Source organism: Pelophylax lessonae (assembly GCF_965119305.1).
Source record: "Pelophylax lessonae genome assembly, chromosome: 2".
Lineage (NCBI taxonomy): Eukaryota > Metazoa > Chordata > Amphibia > Anura > Ranidae > Pelophylax > Pelophylax lessonae.
In genome coordinates this window covers 735,783,799-735,801,199 of record NC_138769.1, presented here as the reverse complement: position 1 = coordinate 735,801,199, position 17,401 = coordinate 735,783,799, and the positions used below count along the sequence as shown (strand labels likewise).

The 17,401-nt window shown below is 53.3% G+C and overlaps 2 protein-coding genes across 2 annotated transcripts in view; both read left to right on the top strand.

Moving 5' to 3' along the window:
* LOC309547170 (uncharacterized protein) overlaps positions 1-17,401 on the top strand; it is a 121,971-nt gene that overhangs the window by 48,102 nt on the left and 56,468 nt on the right. The gene's annotated exons all lie outside the window — the stretch shown is intronic.
* LOC309548346 (uncharacterized protein) overlaps positions 1-17,401 on the top strand; it is a 93,058-nt gene that overhangs the window by 19,267 nt on the left and 56,390 nt on the right. The window lies entirely within an intron of this gene.

The following is a 17,401-nucleotide window of genomic DNA, read 5'->3' as shown; positions in this document are numbered from 1 at the left end:
GACCTACGTCGCTGGACTCCTAGTGGTCTCGGTGGCGCGTGCGCCGCCGGAGGCTGGCTCTCGCTGTGTTTAGACACAGCGGGAGTCGGGTGGAGGAGGAGAGGCAGCGATTGCCGCCTCCCTTTCCCGATCGTCGGGGAAAGTGTGAGAAGACCCACCTGCTTATGTAAACAAAGCAGGCCTTGGGTCCAGCGATGTAGACCTACGTCGCTGGACTCCTAGTGGTCTCGGTGGCGCGTGCGCCGCCGGAGGCTCGCTCCCGCTGTGTTTAGACACAGCGGGAGTCGGGTGGAGGAGGAGAGGCGGCGATCACCACCTCCCTTCCCCGATCGTCGGGGAAAGTGTGAGAAGACCCGCCTGCTTATGTAAACAAAGCAGGCCTTGGGTCCACCTTGTAGACCTACGTCGCTGGATCCCTGCCTGACTCGGCGGCGCGCGCGCCACTGGACGCTCGCTCCCGCTGTGTTTAGACACAGCGGGAGTCGGCCCGGAGTAGGAGAGGTGGCGATTGCCATCCCTCTTCTACGATCGACCTAGAAAGTGTGAGAAAATCCGCCTGCATGTGTAAACAAAGCAGGCGGATCTTCTCAGTGACAGACAGGGAGAGATCACAGGATTCAGCATAGCTGAACCTGTGAACTCTGTCTCTGTCACAGAACCCCCTCCCCCCACACACGCGTCAGTAAGCATGAGGCATACATTTAACCCTTTGATCACCCATGGGGTTAACCCCTTCCCTGCCAGTGTCATTATTACAGTAACAGTGCATATTTATAGCACTGATTACTGTAGTAATGTCACTGGTCCCCCCCAAAGTGTCAAAAATGTCAGTTAAGGATCCGATCTGTCTGCCGCAATGTCGCAGTCCCTCTAAAAATCGCAGATCGCCGCCATTACTAGTAAAACAAAAACAATAAAAATGACACAAATCTTTCCCGTAGTTAGTAAACGCAATAACTTTTGCGCAAACCAATCAAAATACGCTTATTACGATTTTTTTACCAAAAATATATAGCAGAAAACAAATTGGCCTAAAATGTTTAAAAGTTTAGATTTTTACATTTTTTTTTGGGGGGGGGGGGGGGATGTTCTATAGCAGAATGTGAAAAATATATATTTTTTTTTTCAAAATTGTCGCTTTTTTTTGTTTATAGCACAAAAATAAAAAATTGCACAGGTGATCAAATACCACCAAAAGAAAGCTCTATTTGTGGGGGAAGAAAGGACATACATTTTATTTGGGTACAGCGTTGCACGACCGCCCAATTTTCCGTTAAAGTAACGCAGTGCCGAATCGCAAAATATGGCCTGGTCAGGAAGGGGGTAAAATCTTCCGGGGCTGAAGTGGTTAAATCAGAAGTAGTGTGTTAAGCTTTTGTGAGGATTTGTTACTGCAACTTTTTTCTCTAATAATAGTTTTAATGAAGTGTTCAGGTCTTTTTTTTTTTTTTTTTCAGAACAAAGCTTTATTTGAGCACATTCAAGCTTATATGGTCCATAAACACTCACAAAATAATATAAGTTGTAATGTACAAAATAGTCAATTACAGCTTCATAGAACTATGCACAGACGTCAGCTCACTAAAGAGAACATACAGCCCCATCTAGTGGCCGAAAACAGAAATGACAGTACCATAAGAGCACCATTATGGCACATTCCAAATTCTGATGGTAGTAACTAGGGGTGTTGAAATTAAATCGTAGCATCGATGCATCGCGATGCAGCATTGAATGATTCAGACTGGATGCTGAGAACGGCCGCATCGATGCATGGATGATGTCATGAGCCCTCTGTAGGGCTACGTCCATTGCGCGCCGGTAGGGGGCAATCGCGCGAGGCCGGCGGCGCGCTCCCACCCCCCACTCGGCAGCGGGGACTCCAATGCACGGGTCAGGCGGCTCTGATTGCCACCCGCGATCGTTCCCCGCTGAGAGAGAAGGACGGTCGGCTGTGGTAAACACAGCCGACCGTTCTTCTCTCGGGAATGACCACAGAGCTCCTGTGATCCTGCTATTTAGGAACACAGGTCTCTATGATCATTTCACAAGCCCATCCCCCTCACAGTTAGAAAGCACCCCCTAGGGATACACTTACCCCTTTGATCACCCCCTTCCCTGCCAGTATTATTATTACAGTAACAGTGCCTATTTTTAGCACTGATTACTGTAGTAATGTCACTGGTCCCCCCAAAAGTGTCAAAAATGTCAGTTAAGGGTCCGATCTGTTTGCTGCAATGTCGCAGTTTTGCAAAAAAAAAAAAAAAAATAATCGCAGATTGCCGCCATTACAAGTTAAAAAAAAAAAAAGATACTATAAAAATTACATAAATCTTTCCCGTAGTTAATAGACGCGATAACTTTTGGGCAAACCAATCAAAATACGCTTATTGCGATTTTTTTTTTTTTTACCAAAAATATGTAGCAAAATAAAATTGGCCTATAAATTTTAAATTTTGAGTTTTACATTTTTTTGGGGGGAATTTTATATAGCTGAATATGAAAAGTATTGTTTTTTTTTTTTTTTTTTCAGAATTGTCGCTATTATTTTGTTTATAGCGCAAAAAAAAAAAAAAAAAAAAAAAATTTAAAAATCGCCCAGGTGATCAAATACCACCAAAAGAAAGCTCTATTTGTGGAGGGGAAAAAAAGGACATCAATTGTATATTTGTTGGGTACAGCGTCGCACGACCGCGCAATTGTCTGTTAAAGTAACGCAGTGCCGAATCGCAAAATATGGCCTGGTCATTAAGGGGGAAAATCCTTCCAGTCCAGAAGTGGTTAACTGACAGAAATGAAGGGGAGCCAATATTAATAATGGTGCTACATTACGGATGTTGTCATTGGAGGGTTTCATCCCTAAGTAGACCAATCCAAAAGACAGGAATATTTATAATAGGACTGTGAATTCACCCCCAATAGACAAATACACACAACAGAATATGGTAAAAAGTTGACATGTCTTTATTACATTGGTTTAAACCAGTGATGGAGAACCTTGGCACCCCCAGATGTTTTGGAACTGCATTTCCCATGATGCTCCACTACACTGCAGAGTGCATGAGCATCATGGGAAATGTAGTTCCAAAACATCTGGGGTGCCGAGGTTCACCATCACTGGTTTAAAACTTCATCACCTTAAAACCCATACATTTCAGAAGGACAATTCTACCACTCCTCTTCCACTTAGGAAGTAGAAAATGTGTTGCATGAAAATCCTCTGAGATTTGTAGATCAACGTGTTTCACGGAACATCTGCTTCATCAGGACCTCAAATCTCGTCTGTAATTATGACTGGACACTTATAAACAGTAGTCACTTTTGACCTTACTTGGATATCTACCTCGAGAGGGCATGGGTTGGTATGGGTAAGGTCATGCCAGCTCGTGGAAAAACCACCAGGACGAGAGATAATATCAATATCTCAAAGAGGAAGGATACTCATGTGGTAAATGAGTAATCCAAATATGATGTTCACCAAAGAGTATTCCAAACATGGATCAAGGGAGAATTGCCAGTCACGTATGTCCAAGGATAGGTTTAGCATGCCACATGGTCATCATAATGGCGTCTCAAGGATAAGTTTAGCATGCCACATGGTCTGCATAATGGTGTCCATTATGTGTACCAATAATGTGTTCATTTTGGACGCCATTATGATGACCATGTGGGATGCTAAACCTATCCTTCGGACGCCATTATGATGACCATGTGGCATGCTAAATTATCCTTGGAACACCATTATGATGACCTTGTGGCATGCTAAACCTATCCTTGGGACACCATTATGATGACCATGTGGCATGCTAAACCTATCCTTGGGACACCATTATGATGACCATGTGGCATGCTAAATTATCCTTGGAACACCATTATGATGACCATGTGGCATGCTAAACCTATCCTTGGGACGCCATTATGATGACCATGTGGCATGCTAAACCTATCCTTCGGACGCCATTATGATGACCATGTGGCATGCTAAATTATCCTTGGAACACCATTATGATGACCTTGTGGCATGCTAAACCTATCCTTGGGACACCATTATGATGACCATGTGGCATGCTAAACCTATCCTTGGGACACCATTATGATGACCATGTGGCATGCTAAGTCTATCCTTGGGACACCATTGTGATGACCATGTGGCATGCTAAACCTATCCTTGGGACGCCATTATGATGACCATGTGGCATGCTAAACCTATCCTTGGGACGCAATTATGATGACCATGTGGCATGCTAAATCTATCCTTGGGACACCATTATGATGACCATGTGGCATGCTAAACTTATCCTTGGGACGCTAATATGATGACCATGTGGCATGCTAAACTTATCCTTGGGACGCCATTATGATGACCATGTGGCATGCTAAACTTATCCTTGGGACGCCATTATGATGACCATGTGGCATGCTAAATTATCCTTGGAACACCATTATGATGACCTTGTGGCATGCTAAACCTATCCTTGGGACGCCATTATGATGACCATGTGGCATGCTAAACCTATCCTTGGGACGCCATTATGATGACCATGTGGCATGCTAAACCTATCCTTGGGACACCATTATGATGACCATGTGGCATGCTAAATCTATCCTTGGGACACCATTGTGATGACCATGTGGCATGCTAAACCTATCCTTGGGACGCCATTATGATGACCATGTGGCATGCTAAACCTATCCTTGGGACGCAATTATGATGACCATGTGGCATGCTAAATCTATCCTTGGGACACCATTATGATGACCATGTGGCATGCTAAACTTATCCTTGGGACGCTAATATGATGACCATGTGGCATGCTAAACTTATCCTTGGGACGCCATTATGATGACCATGTGGCATGCTAAACTTATCCTTGGGACGCCATTATGATGACCATGTGGCATGCTAAATTATCCTTGGAACACCATTATGATGACCTTGTGGCATGCTAAACCTATCCTTGGGACGCCATTATGATGACCATGTGGCATGCTAAACCTATCCTTGGGACACCATTATGATGACCATGTGGCATGCTAAACCTATCCTTCGGACGCCATTATGATGACCATGTGGCATGCTAAATTATCCTTGGAACACCATTATGATGACCTTGTGGCATGCTAAACCTATCCTTGGGACACCATTATGATGACCATGTGGCATGCTAAACCTATCCTTGGGACACCATTATGATGACCATGTGGCATGCTAAACCTATCCTTCGGACGCCATTATGATGACCATGTGGCATGCTAAATTATCCTTGGAACACCATTATGATGACCTTGTGGCATGCTAAACCTATCCTTGGGACACCATTATGATGACCATGTGGCATGCTAAACCTATCCTTCGGACGCCATTATGATGACCATGTGGCATGCTAAATTATCCTTGGAACACCATTATGATGACCATGTGGCATGCTAAACCTATCCTTGGGATACCATTATGATGACCATGTGGCATGCTAAATCTATCCTTGGGACACCATTGTGATGACCATGTGGCATGCTAAACCTATCCTTGGGACGCCATTATGATGACCATGTGGCATGCTAAACCTATCCTTGGGACGCAATTATGATGACCATGTGGAATGCTAAATCTATCCTTGGGACACCATTATGATGACCATGTGGCATGCTAAACTTATCCTTGGGACGCTAATATGATGACCATGTGGCATGCTAAACTTATCCTTGGGACGCCATTATGATGACCATGTGGCATGCTAAACTTATCCTTGGGACGCCATTATGATGACCATGTGGCATGCTAAATTATCCTTGGAACACCATTATGATGACCTTGTAGCATGCTAAACCTATCCTTGGGACGCCATTATGATGACCATGTGGCATGCTAAACTTATCCTTGGGACACCATTATGATGACCATGTGGCATGCTAAACTTATCCTTGGGACGCCATTATGATGACCATGTGGCATGCTAAACTTATCCTTGGGACGCCATTATGATGACCATGTGGCATGCTAAACCTATCCTTGGGACGCCATTATGATGACCATGTGGCATGCTAAACTTATCCTTGGGACACCATTATGATGACCATGTGGCATGCTAAACTTATCCTTGGGACGCCATTATGATGACCATGTGGCATGCTAAATCTATCCTTGGGACACCATTATGATGACCATGTGGCATGCTAAACTTATCCTTGGGACGCTAATATGATGACCATGTGGCATGCTAAACTTATCCTTGGGACGCCATTATGATGACCATGTGGCATGCTAAACTTATCCTTGGGACGCCATTATGATGACCATGTGGCATGCTAAACTTATCCTTGGGACGCCATTATGATGACCATGTGGCATGCTAAATTATCCTTGGAACACCATTATGATGACCTTGTGGCATGCTAAACCTATCCTTGGGACGCCATTATGATGACCATGTGGCATGCTAAACTTATCCTTGGGACACCATTATGATGACCATGTGGCATGCTAAACTTATCCTTGGGACGCCATTATGATGACCATGTGGCATGCTAAACTTATCCTTGGGACGCCATTATGATGACCATGTGGCATGCTAAACCTATCCTTGGGACGCCATTATGATGACCATGTGGCATGCTAAACCTATCCTTTGGACGCCATTATGATGACCATGTGGCATGCTAAACTTATCCTTGGACATACGGGACTGGCCCTTCTCCCTTGATTACTATTTATAAGTGTCCGGTCATATCTACACACAAGATCTGAGGTCCCGATGAAGCAAATTTTCCGTGAAAGGCGTCGACCTACAAACCACAATCTCAGAGGATTTTCATGCCACAAATGTTTTACTTCCTAAGTGGAAGAGGATTGGTAGAATCGTTGTCCTTATGAAATGAAGTGTTTTTACCATGATGAGTTTTTAAACCAATGTAATAAAGACATGTAGACTTTTTACCGTATTCTGTGGTGTATATTTGTCTATTGGAGGGGAATCCATAGTCTGCACAATAGGTTCCCTCCGAGGCTTCCATTGGCTTCTTTCCTCATTGGATCCGATATGCTCTGCCAGGAGGAAAGGGGGAGAAGAGAGTGCAGTAAACACTGTGCAGCAGGAAGGGGGGGGGGGTGACATAAAAAAAGAAAAGATACAAACAAAGCTTTTGAGTACATGGGGAGGAGGTAGGTAATGTGTGTGTTGGGGGTGGGTAGGTAATCTGTGTGTGTGTGTGTGGGGGGGGGGGGGGGGGGTAGGTAGGTGATCTGTGTGTGTAAGGAGAGGAGGTAGGTGATCTGTGTGTGTGAGGAGGAGGTAGGTGATCTGTGCGGGGGGGGGGGAGGGAAGAGGTGATCTGTGTGGAGGAGAGGAGGTAGGTGATCTGTGCATGGGGGAGGAGGGAGTAGGTGATCTGTGTGTGTGAGGAGAGGAGGTAGGTGATCTGTGCGGGGGGGGGGGGAGTAGGTGATCTGTGCATGGGGGAGGAGGGAGTAGGTGATCTGTGTGGAGGAGAGGAGGTAGGTGATCTGTGTGGAGAAGAGGAGGTAGGTGATCTGTGTGGAGAAGAGGAGGTAGGTGATCTGTGCGGGGGGAGGGAGTAGGTGATCTGTGCATGGGGGAGGAGGGAGTAGGTGATCTGTGTGTGTGAGGAGAGGAGGTAGGTGATCTGTGTGGAGGAGAGGAGGTAGGTGATCTGTGCGGGGGGGGGGGGGAGTAGGTGATCTGTGCATGGGGGAGGAGGGAGTAGGTGATCTGTGTGGAGGAGAGGAGGTAGGTGATCTGTGCATGGGGGAGGAGGGAGTAGGTGATCTGTGTGTGTGAGGAGAGGAGGTAGGTGATCTGTGCGGGGGGGGGGAGTAGGTGATCTGTGCATGGGGGAGGAGGGAGTAGGTGATCTGTGTGGAGGAGAGGAGGTAGGTGATCTGTGTGGAGAAGAGGAGGTAGGTGATCTGTGTGGAGAAGAGGAGGTAGGTGATCTGTGCGGGGGGAGGGAGTAGGTGATCTGTGCATGGGGGAGGAGGGAGTAGGTGATCTGTGTGTGTGAGGAGAGGAGGTAGGTGATCTGTGTGGAGGAGAGGAGGTAGGTGATCTGTGTGGAGAAGAGGAGGTAGGTGATCTGTGCGGGGGGGGGGGAGTAGGTGATCTGTGCATGGGGGAGGAGGGAGTAGGTGATCTGTGTGGAGGAGAGGAGGTAGGTGATCTGTGCGGGGGGAGGGAGTAGGTGATCTGTGTGTGTGAGGAGAGGAGGTAGGTGATCTGTGTGGAGAAGAGGAGGTAGGTGATCTGTGCGGGGGGGGGGGGGAGGGAGTAGGTGATCTGTGTGGAGGAGAGGAGGTAGGTGATCTGTGTGGAGAAGAGGTAGGTGATCTGTGCGGGGGGGGGGGGGGGAGTAGGTGATCTGTGCATGGGGGAGGAGGGAGTAGGTGATCTGTGTGTGTGAGGAGAGGAGGTAGGTGATCTGTGTGGAGAAGAGGAGGTAGGTGATCTGTGCGGGGGGGGGGAGTAGGTGATCTGTGTGGAGGAGAGGAGGTAGGTGATCTGTGCGGGGGGAGGGAGTAGGTGATCTGTGTGTGTGAGGAGAGGAGGTAGGTGATCTGTGTGGAGAAGAGGAGGTAGGTGATCTGTGCGGGGGGGGGGGGGAGTAGGTGATCTGTGCATGGGGGAGGAGGGAGTAGGTGATCTGTGCATGGGGGAGGAGGGAGTAGGTGATCTGTGTGTGTGAGGAGAGGAGGTAGGTGATCTGTGTGGAGAAGAGGAGGTAGGTGATCTGTGCGGGGGGGGGGAGTAGGTGATCTGTGCATGGGGGAGGAGGGAGTAGGTGATCTGTGTGGAGGAGAGGAGGTAGGTGATCTGTGCATGGGGGAGGAGGGAGTAGGTGATCTGTGTGTGTGAGGAGAGGAGGTAGGTGATCTGTGCGGGGGGGGGGGGGAGTAGGTGATCTGTGCATGGGGGAGGAGGGAGTAGGTGATCTGTGTGTGAGGAGAGGAGGTAGGTGATCTGTGTGGAGAAGAGGAGGTAGGTGATCTGTGCGGGGGGGGGAGTAGGTGATCTGTGCATGGGGGAGGAGGGAGTAGGTGATCTGTGTGGAGGAGAGGAGGTAGGTGATCTGTGCGGGGGGAGGGAGTAAGTGATCTGTGTGTGTGAGGAGAGGAGGTAGGTGATCTGTGTGGAGAAGAGGAGGTAGGTGATCTGTGCGGGGGGGGGGGAGGGAGTAGGTGATCTGTGTGGAGGAGAGGAGGTAGGTGATCTGTGCGGGGGGAGGGAGTAGGTGATCTGTGTGTGTGAGGAGAGGAGGTAGGTGATCTGTGTGGAGAAGAGGAGGTAGGTGATCTGTGCGGGGGGGGGAGTAGGTGATCTGTGTGGAGGAGAGGAGGTAGGTGATCTGTGCGGGGGGAGGGAGTAGGTGATCTGTGTGTGAGGAGAGGAGGTAGGTGATCTGTGTGGAGAAGAGGAGGTAGGTGATCTGTGCGGGGGGGGGGGGGGGGGGAGTAGGTGATCTGTGCATGGGGAGGAGGGAGTAGGTGATCTGTGTGTGTGAGGAGAGGAGGTAGGTGATCTGTGTGGAGAAGAGGAGGTAGGTGATCTGTGCGGGGGGGGGGGGGAGTAGGTGATCTGTGCATGGGGGAGGAGGGAGTAGGTGATCTGTGCGGGGGGGGGAGTAGGTGATCTGTGCATGGGGGAGGAGGGAGTAGGTGATCTGTGGTGTAGAGAGGGAGGTAGGTGATCTGTGTGGAGAAGAGGAGGTAGGTGATCTGTGCGGGGGGGGGAGTAGGTGATCTGTGCATGGGGGAGGAGGGAGTAGGTGATCTGTGTGGAGGAGAGGAGGTAGGTGATCTGTGTGGAGGAGAGGAGGTAGGTGATCTGTGCGGGGGGGGGAGTAGGTGATCTGTGCATGGGGGAGGAGGGAGTAGGTGATCTGTGTGTGAGGAGAGGAGGTAGGTGATCTGTGCGGGGGGAGGGAGTAGGTGATCTGTGTGTGTGAGGAGAGGAGGTAGGTGATCTGTGTGGAGAAGAGGAGGTAGGTGATCTGTGCGGGGGGGGGGGAGGGAGTAGGTGATCTGTGTGGAGGAGAGGAGGTAGGTGATCTGTGTGGAGAAGAGGTAGGTGATCTGTGCGGGGGGGGGGGGGGAGTAGGTGATCTGTGTGGAGGAGAGGAGGTAGGTGATCTGTGCATGGGGGAGGAGGGAGTAGGTGATCTGTGTGTGTGAGGAGAGGAGGTAGGTGATCTGTGTGGAGAAGAGGAGGTAGGTGATCTGTGCGGGGGGGGGAGTAGGTGATCTGTGTGGAGGAGAGGAGGTAGGTGATCTGTGCGGGGGGAGGGAGTAGGTGATCTGTGTCTGTGAGGAGAGGAGGTAGGTGATCTGTGTGGAGGAGAGGAGGTAGGTGATCTGTGCGGGGGGGGGGGGGAGTAGGTGATCTGTGCATGGGGGAGGAGGGAGTAGGTGATCTGTGTGGAGGAGAGGAGGTAGGTGATCTGTGCGGGGGGAGGGAGTAGGTGATCTGTGTGTGTGAGGAGAGGAGGTAGGTGATCTGTGCGGGGGGGGGGGGGGGGGGAGTAGGTGATCTGTGCATGGGGGAGGAGGGAGTAGGTGATCTGTGTGGAGGAGAGGAGGTAGGTGATCTGTGTGGAGAAGAGGAGGTAGGTGATCTGTGTGGAGAAGAGGAGGTAGGTGATCTGTGCGGGGGGAGGGAGTAGGTGATCTGTGCATGGGGGAGGAGGGAGTAGGTGATCTGTGTGGAGGAGAGGAGGTAGGTGATCTGTGTGGAGGAGAGGAGGTAGGTGATCTGTGCGGGGGGAGGGAGTAGGTGATCTGTGTGTGTGAGGAGAGGAGGTAGGTGATCTGTGTGGAGAAGAGGAGGTAGGTGATCTGTGCGGGGGGGGGGGAGGGAGTAGGTGATCTGTGTGGAGGAGAAGAGGTAGGTGATCTTGTGCGGGGGGGGGGGGGAGTAGGTGATCTGTGCATGGGGGAGGAGGGAGTAGGTGATCTGTGTGTGAGGAGAGGAGGTAGGTGATCTGTGTGGAGAAGAGGAGGTAGGTGATCTGTGCGGGGGGGGGAGTAGGTGATCTGTGTGGAGGAGAGGAGGTAGGTGATCTGTGCGGGGGGAGGGAGTAGGTGATCTGTGCGGGGGGGGGGGGGAGTAGGTGATCTGTGCATGGGGGAGGAGGGAGTAGGTGATCTGTGTGTGTGAGGAGAGGAGGTAGGTGATCTGTGTGGAGAAGAGGAGGTAGGTGATCTGTGCGGGGGGGGGGGAGTAGGTGATCTGTGCATGGGGGAGGAGGGAGTAGGTGATCTGTGCGGGGGGGGGGAGTAGGTGATCTGTGCATGGGGGAGGAGGGAGTAGGTGATCTGTGGTGTAGAGAGGGAGGTAGGTGATCTGTGTGGAGAAGAGGAGGTAGGTGATCTGTGCGGGGGGTGGAGTAGGTGATCTGTGCATGGGGGAGGAGGGAGTAGGTGATCTGTGTGGAGGAGAGGAGGTAGGTGATCTGTGTGGAGAAGAGGTAGGTGATCTGTGCGGGGGGGGGGGGGGAGTAGGTGATCTGTGTGGAGGAGAGGAGGTAGGTGATCTGTGCATGGGGGAGGAGGGAGTAGGTGATCTGTGTGTGTGAGGAGAGGAGGTAGGTGATCTGTGTGGAGAAGAGGAGGTAGGTGATCTGTGCGGGGGGGGGAGTAGGTGATCTGTGTGGAGGAGAGGAGGTAGGTGATCTGTGCGGGGGGAGGGAGTAGGTGATCTGTGTCTGTGAGGAGAGGAGGTAGGTGATCTGTGTGGAGGAGAGGAGGTAGGTGATCTGTGCGGGGGGGGGGGGGAGTAGGTGATCTGTGCATGGGGGAGGAGGGAGTAGGTGATCTGTGTGGAGGAGAGGAGGTAGGTGATCTGTGCGGGGGGAGGGAGTAGGTGATCTGTGTGTGTGAGGAGAGGAGGTAGGTGATCTGTGCGGGGGGGGGGGGGGAGTAGGTGATCTGTGCATGGGGGAGGAGGGAGTAGGTGATCTGTGTGGAGGAGAGTAGGTGATCTGTGTGGAGGAGAGGAGGTAGGTGATCTGTGTGGAGAAGAGGAGGTAGGTGATCTGTGTGGAGAAGAGGAGGTAGGTGATCTGTGCGGGGGGAGGGAGTAGGTGATCTGTGCATGGGGGAGGAGGGAGTAGGTGATCTGTGTGGAGGAGAGGAGGTAGGTGATCTGTGTGGAGGAGAGGAGGTAGGTGATCTGTGCGGGGGGAGGAGGGAGTAGGTGATCTGTGTGTGTGAGGAGAGGAGGTAGGTGATCTGTGCGGGGGAGGGAGTAGGTGATCTGTGTGTGTGAGGAGAGGAGGTAGGTGATCTGTGTGGAGAAGAGGAGGTAGGTGATCTGTGCGGGGGGGGGGGAGGGAGTAGGTGATCTGTGTGGAGGAGAAGAGGTAGGTGATCTGTGCGGGGGGGGGGGGGGGGAGTAGGTGATCTGTGCATGGGGGAGGAGGGAGTAGGTGATCTGTGTGTGAGGAGAGGAGGTAGGTGATCTGTGTGGAGAAGAGGAGGTAGGTGATCTGTGCGGGGGGGGGGAGTAGGTGATCTGTGTGGAGGAGAGGAGGTAGGTGGATCTGTGCGGGGGGAGGGAGTAGGTGATCTGTGCGGGGGGGGGGGAGTAGGTGATCTGTGCATGGGGGAGGAGGGAGTAGGTGATCTGTGGTGTAGAGAGGGAGGTAGGTGATCTGTGTGTAGGGGGATAGGTAATCTGTTTGTGGGGGGGGTGATCTGTGTGGGGGGAAGGTGATCTGTGTGTAGACGGGGGAGGTAGGTGATCTGTGTGTGTGTGTGGGGGGGGAGGGTGGCGGTAGGTGATCTGTGTGGGGGGCATTGATCAGTGTGGGGGGGTAGGTAATCTGTGTTTAGGGGGGGAGGTAGGTAATCTGTGTGTGTGGGGTGGGGGTAGGTAACCTGTGTGTGTGGGGAGGTAGGTGATCTGTGTGTGTGGAGGGGGGGCAGGTGATCAGTGTGGGGGGTAGGTAATCTGTGTTTAGGGGGGAGGTGTAGGTGATCTGTGCGGGGGGAGGGAGTAGGTGATCTGTGTGTGTGAGGAGAGGAGGTAGGTGATCTGTGTGGAGAAGAGGAGGTAGGTGATCTGTGCGGGGGGGGGGGGGAGTAGGTGATCTGTGCATGGGGGAGGAGGGAGTAGGTGATCTGTGTGGAGGAGAGGAGGTAGGTGATCTGTGTGGAGAAGAGGTAGGTGATCTGTGCGGGGGGGGGGAGTAGGTGATCTGTGCATGGGGGAGGAGGGAGTAGGTGATCTGTGTGGAGGAGAGGAGGTAGGTGATCTGTGCGGGGGGGGGGGGGGGAGGGAGTAGGTGATCTGTGTGGAGGAGAGGAGGTAGGTGATCTGTGCGGGGGGAGGGAGTAGGTGATCTGTGTGTGTGAGGAGAGGAGGTAGGTGATCTGTGTGGAGAAGAGGAGGTAGGTGATCTGTGTGGAGAAGAGGTAGGTGATCTGTGCGGGGGGGGGGGAGTAGGTGATCTGTGCATGGGGGAGGAGGGAGTAGGTGATCTGTGTGGAGGAGAGGAGGTAGGTGACTGTGTGGAGAAGAGGTAGGTGATCTGTGCGGGGGGGGGGGGAGTAGGTGATCTGTGCATGGGGGAGGAGGGAGTAGGTGATCTGTGTGGAGGAGAGGAGGTAGGTGATCTGTGTGGAGAAGAGGAGGTAGGTGATCTGTGTGGAGAAGAGGAGGTAGGTGATCTGTGCGGGGGAGGGAGTAGGTGAACTGTGCATGGGGGAGGAGGGAGTAGGTGATCTGTGTGGAGGAGAGGAGGTAGGTGATCTGTGTGAGGAGAGGAGGTAGGTGATCTGTGCGGGGGGAGGGAGTAGGTGATCTGTGTGTGTGAGGAGAGGAGGTAGGTGATCTGTGCGGGGGGGGGGGGGGGAGTAGGTGATCTGTGCATGGGGGAGGAGGGAGTAGGTGATCTGTGTGGAGAAGAGGAGGTAGGTGATCTGTGCGGGGGGAGGGGAGGGAGTAGGTGATCTGTGCATGGGGGAGGAGGGAGTAGGTGATCTGTGTGTGTGAGGAGAGGAGGTAGGTGATCTGTGTGAAGAAGAGGAGGTAGGTGATCTGTGCGGGGGGGGGAGTAGGTGATCTGTGCATGGGGGAGGAGGGAGTAGGTGATCTGTGTGTGTGAGGAGAGGAGGTAGGTGATCTGTGTGGAGAAGAGGAGGTAGGTGATCTGTGCGGGGGGGGGAGGGAGTAGGTGATCTGTGTGGAGAAGAGGAGGTAGGTGATCTGTGCATGGGGGAGGAGGGAGTAGGTGATCTGTGTGGAGAAGAGGAGGTAGGTGATCTGTGTGGAGGAGAGGAGGTAGGTGATCTGTGTGGAGGAGAGGAGGTAGGTGATCTGTGCGGGGGGAGGGAGTAGGTGATCTGTGTGTGTGAGGAGAGGAGGTAGGTGATCTGTGCGGGGGGGGGGGGTAGGTGATCTGTGCATGGGGGAGGAGGGAGTAGGTGATCTGTGTGTGAGGAGAGGAGGTAGGTGATCTGTGTGGAGAAGAGGAGGTAGGTGATCTGTGCGGGGGGAGGGAGTAGGTGATCTGTGTGGAGGAGAGGAGGTAGGTGATCTGTGTGGAGAAGAGGAGGTAGGTGATCTGTGCGGGGGGGGGGGGGGGGAGGGAGTAGGTGATCTGTGTGGAGAAGAGGAGGTAGGTGATCTGTGCGGGGGGGGGGGGGGGGAGTAGGTGATCTGTGCATGGGGGAGGAGGGAGTAGGTGATCTGTGTGTGTGAGGAGAGGAGGTAGGTGATCTGTGCGGGGGGGGGGGGAGTAGGTGATCTGTGTGTGTGAGGAGAGGAGGTAGGTGATCTGTGCGGGGGGGAGGGAGTAGGTGATCTGTGTGTGTGAGGAGAGGAGGTAGGTGATCTGTGTGGAGAAGAGGAGGTAGGTGATCTGTGCGGGGGGGGGGGGGGAGGGAGTAGGTGATCTGTGTGGAGAAGAGGAGGTAGGTGATCTGTGCGGGGGGGGGGGGGGAGTAGGTGATCTGTGCATGGGGAGGAGGGAGTAGGTGATCTGTGTGTGTGAGGAGAGGAGGTAGGTGATCTGTGCGGGGGGGGGGGAGTAGGTGATCTGTGCATGGGGGAGGAGGGAGTAGGTGATCTGTGTGGAGAAGAGGAGGTAGGTGATCTGTGCGGGGGGAGGGGAGGGAGTAGGTGATCTGTGCATGGGGGAGGAGGGAGTAGGTGATCTGTGTGAGGAGAGGAGGTAGGTGATCTGTGCATGGGGGAGGAGGGAGTAGTGATCTGTGTGGAGAAGAGGAGGTAGGTGATCTGTGTGGGAGGAGAGGAGGTAGGTGATCTGTGTGGAGGAGAGGAGGTAGGTGATCTGTGCGGGGGGAGGGAGTAGGTGATCTGTGTGTGTGAGGAGAGGAGGTAGGTGATCTGTGCGGGGGGGGGGGAGTAGGTGATCTGTGCATGGGGGAGGAGGGAGTAGGTGATCTGTGTGTGAGGAGAGGAGGTAGGTGATCTGTGTGGAGAAGAGGAGGTAGGTGATCTGTGCGGGGGGAGGGAGTAGGTGATCTGTGTGTGAGGAGAGGAGGTAGGTGATCTGTGCGGGGGGAGGGAGTAGGTGATCTGTGTGTGTGAGGAGAGGAGGTAGGTGATCTGTGTGGAGAAGAGGAGGTAGGTGATCTGTGCGGGGGGGGGGGGGAGGGAGTAGGTGATCTGTGTGGAGAAGAGGAGGTAGGTGATCTGTGCGGGGGGGGGGGGAGTAGGTGATCTGTGCATGGGGGAGGAGGGAGTAGGTGATCTGTGTGTGTGAGGAGAGGAGGTAGGTGATCTGTGTGGAGAAGAGGAGGTAGGTGATCTGTGCGGGGGGGGGGGGGGGGAGGGAGTAGGTGATCTGTGTGGAGAAGAGGAGGTAGGTGATCTGTGCGGGGGGGGGGGGGGGAGTAGGTGATCTGTGCATGGGGGAGGAGGGAGTAGGTGATCTGTGGTGTGTGAGGAGAGGAGGTAGGTGATCTGTGTGGAGAAGAGGAGGTAGGTGATCTGTGCGGGGGGGGGAGTAGGTGATCTGTGCGGGGGGAGGGAGTAGGTGATCTGTGCGGGGGGGGGGGGAGTAGGTGATCTGTGCGGGGGGGAGGGAGTAGGTGATCTGTGCGGGGGGGGGGGGAGTAGGTGATCTGTGCATGGGGGAGGAGGGAGTAGGTGATCTGTGTGTAGGGGGATAGGTAATCTGTTTGTGGGGGGGGGGTGAGCTGTGTGGGGGAAGGTGATCTGTGTGTAGACGGGGGAGGTAGGTGATCTGTGTGTGTGTGTGGGGGGGGAGGGTGGCGGTAGGTGATCTGTGTGGGGGGCATTGATCAGTGTGGGGGGGGTAGGTAATCTGTGTTTAGGGGGGAGGTAGGTAATCTGTGTGTGTGGGGTGGGGTAGGTAACCTGTGTGTGGGGGAGGTAGGTGATCTGTGTGTGTGGAGGGGGGGCAGGTGATCAGTGTGGGGGGTAGGTAATCTGTGTTTAGGGGGAGGTGTAGGTGATCTGTGTGTGTGTGGGGGGGGTAGGTGATCTGTGGGGGAAGAGGAGAGGTAAGTGTGGGCAGGGAAGTACCGAGGGGTTGGCCAGACCTGCGCCCGCCAGGGGCACAGGCCGTGTGGGGGGGGGGGCGCAAAAACATTGGCAGTGTAGTAGTGATTAGCAGTGTAACTCCTCCGTTCAGCCTGTGCCCCCCCCCAGCCCCCCCCTTCTCCAGGAATGGGAGAGGCCGCATGTGCTCTGCCTTCTCCTGCCCCCTCTCTCTCTCCCTCCGTGTCACCCCCTCTCTCTTTCTGTCACCCCCCCTCTCTCTGTCACTCCTACTCTCTCTCTCTCTGTCACCCCCCCCCCTTTGTCTCTCTCTCTCTCACCCCCCATCTCTCTCTGTCAACCCCTTCCCTCTCTCTGTCACCCCCCCATCTCTCTCTGTCAACCCCTTCCCTCTCTCTGTCACCCCCTCTCTCTCTGTCTGTCACCCCCTTCCCTCTCTCTCTCACCCCCCTCTGTCACCCCTTTCCTCTCTCTCTGTCACCCCCTTACCCCCCCCCCCCCTCTGTCATCTGTCACTCCATCCCCTCTCTCCCTGTCACCCCCCCTCCTTGTCTTTCTCTGTCACCCCCTTCCTTCTCTATCTCTATCAACCCCTCTTTGTCTCTCTCTTTCACCCCATTCCCTCCATCTCTGTCACCCCCTCTCTCTCTCTCACCCCCTTCCCCCCTCTGTCACTCCATTTCCTCTCTCCCTGTTACCCCCTTCCCTCTCTCACCCCCCTGCCACCCCCCCCTCTCTCTCTCTCTCTGTCTCCCCCTTCCCTCTCTCTGTCACCCCCTCTCTCTCTCTGTCACCCCTTTCCCCTCTCTCTCTGTCACTTCTCTCTCTCCCTGTCACCCCCTTCCCCCCTCTGTCGAACCCTCTCTCTTGGGGGGTGGGGAGGTAGGTGATCTGCGGGGGAGAGA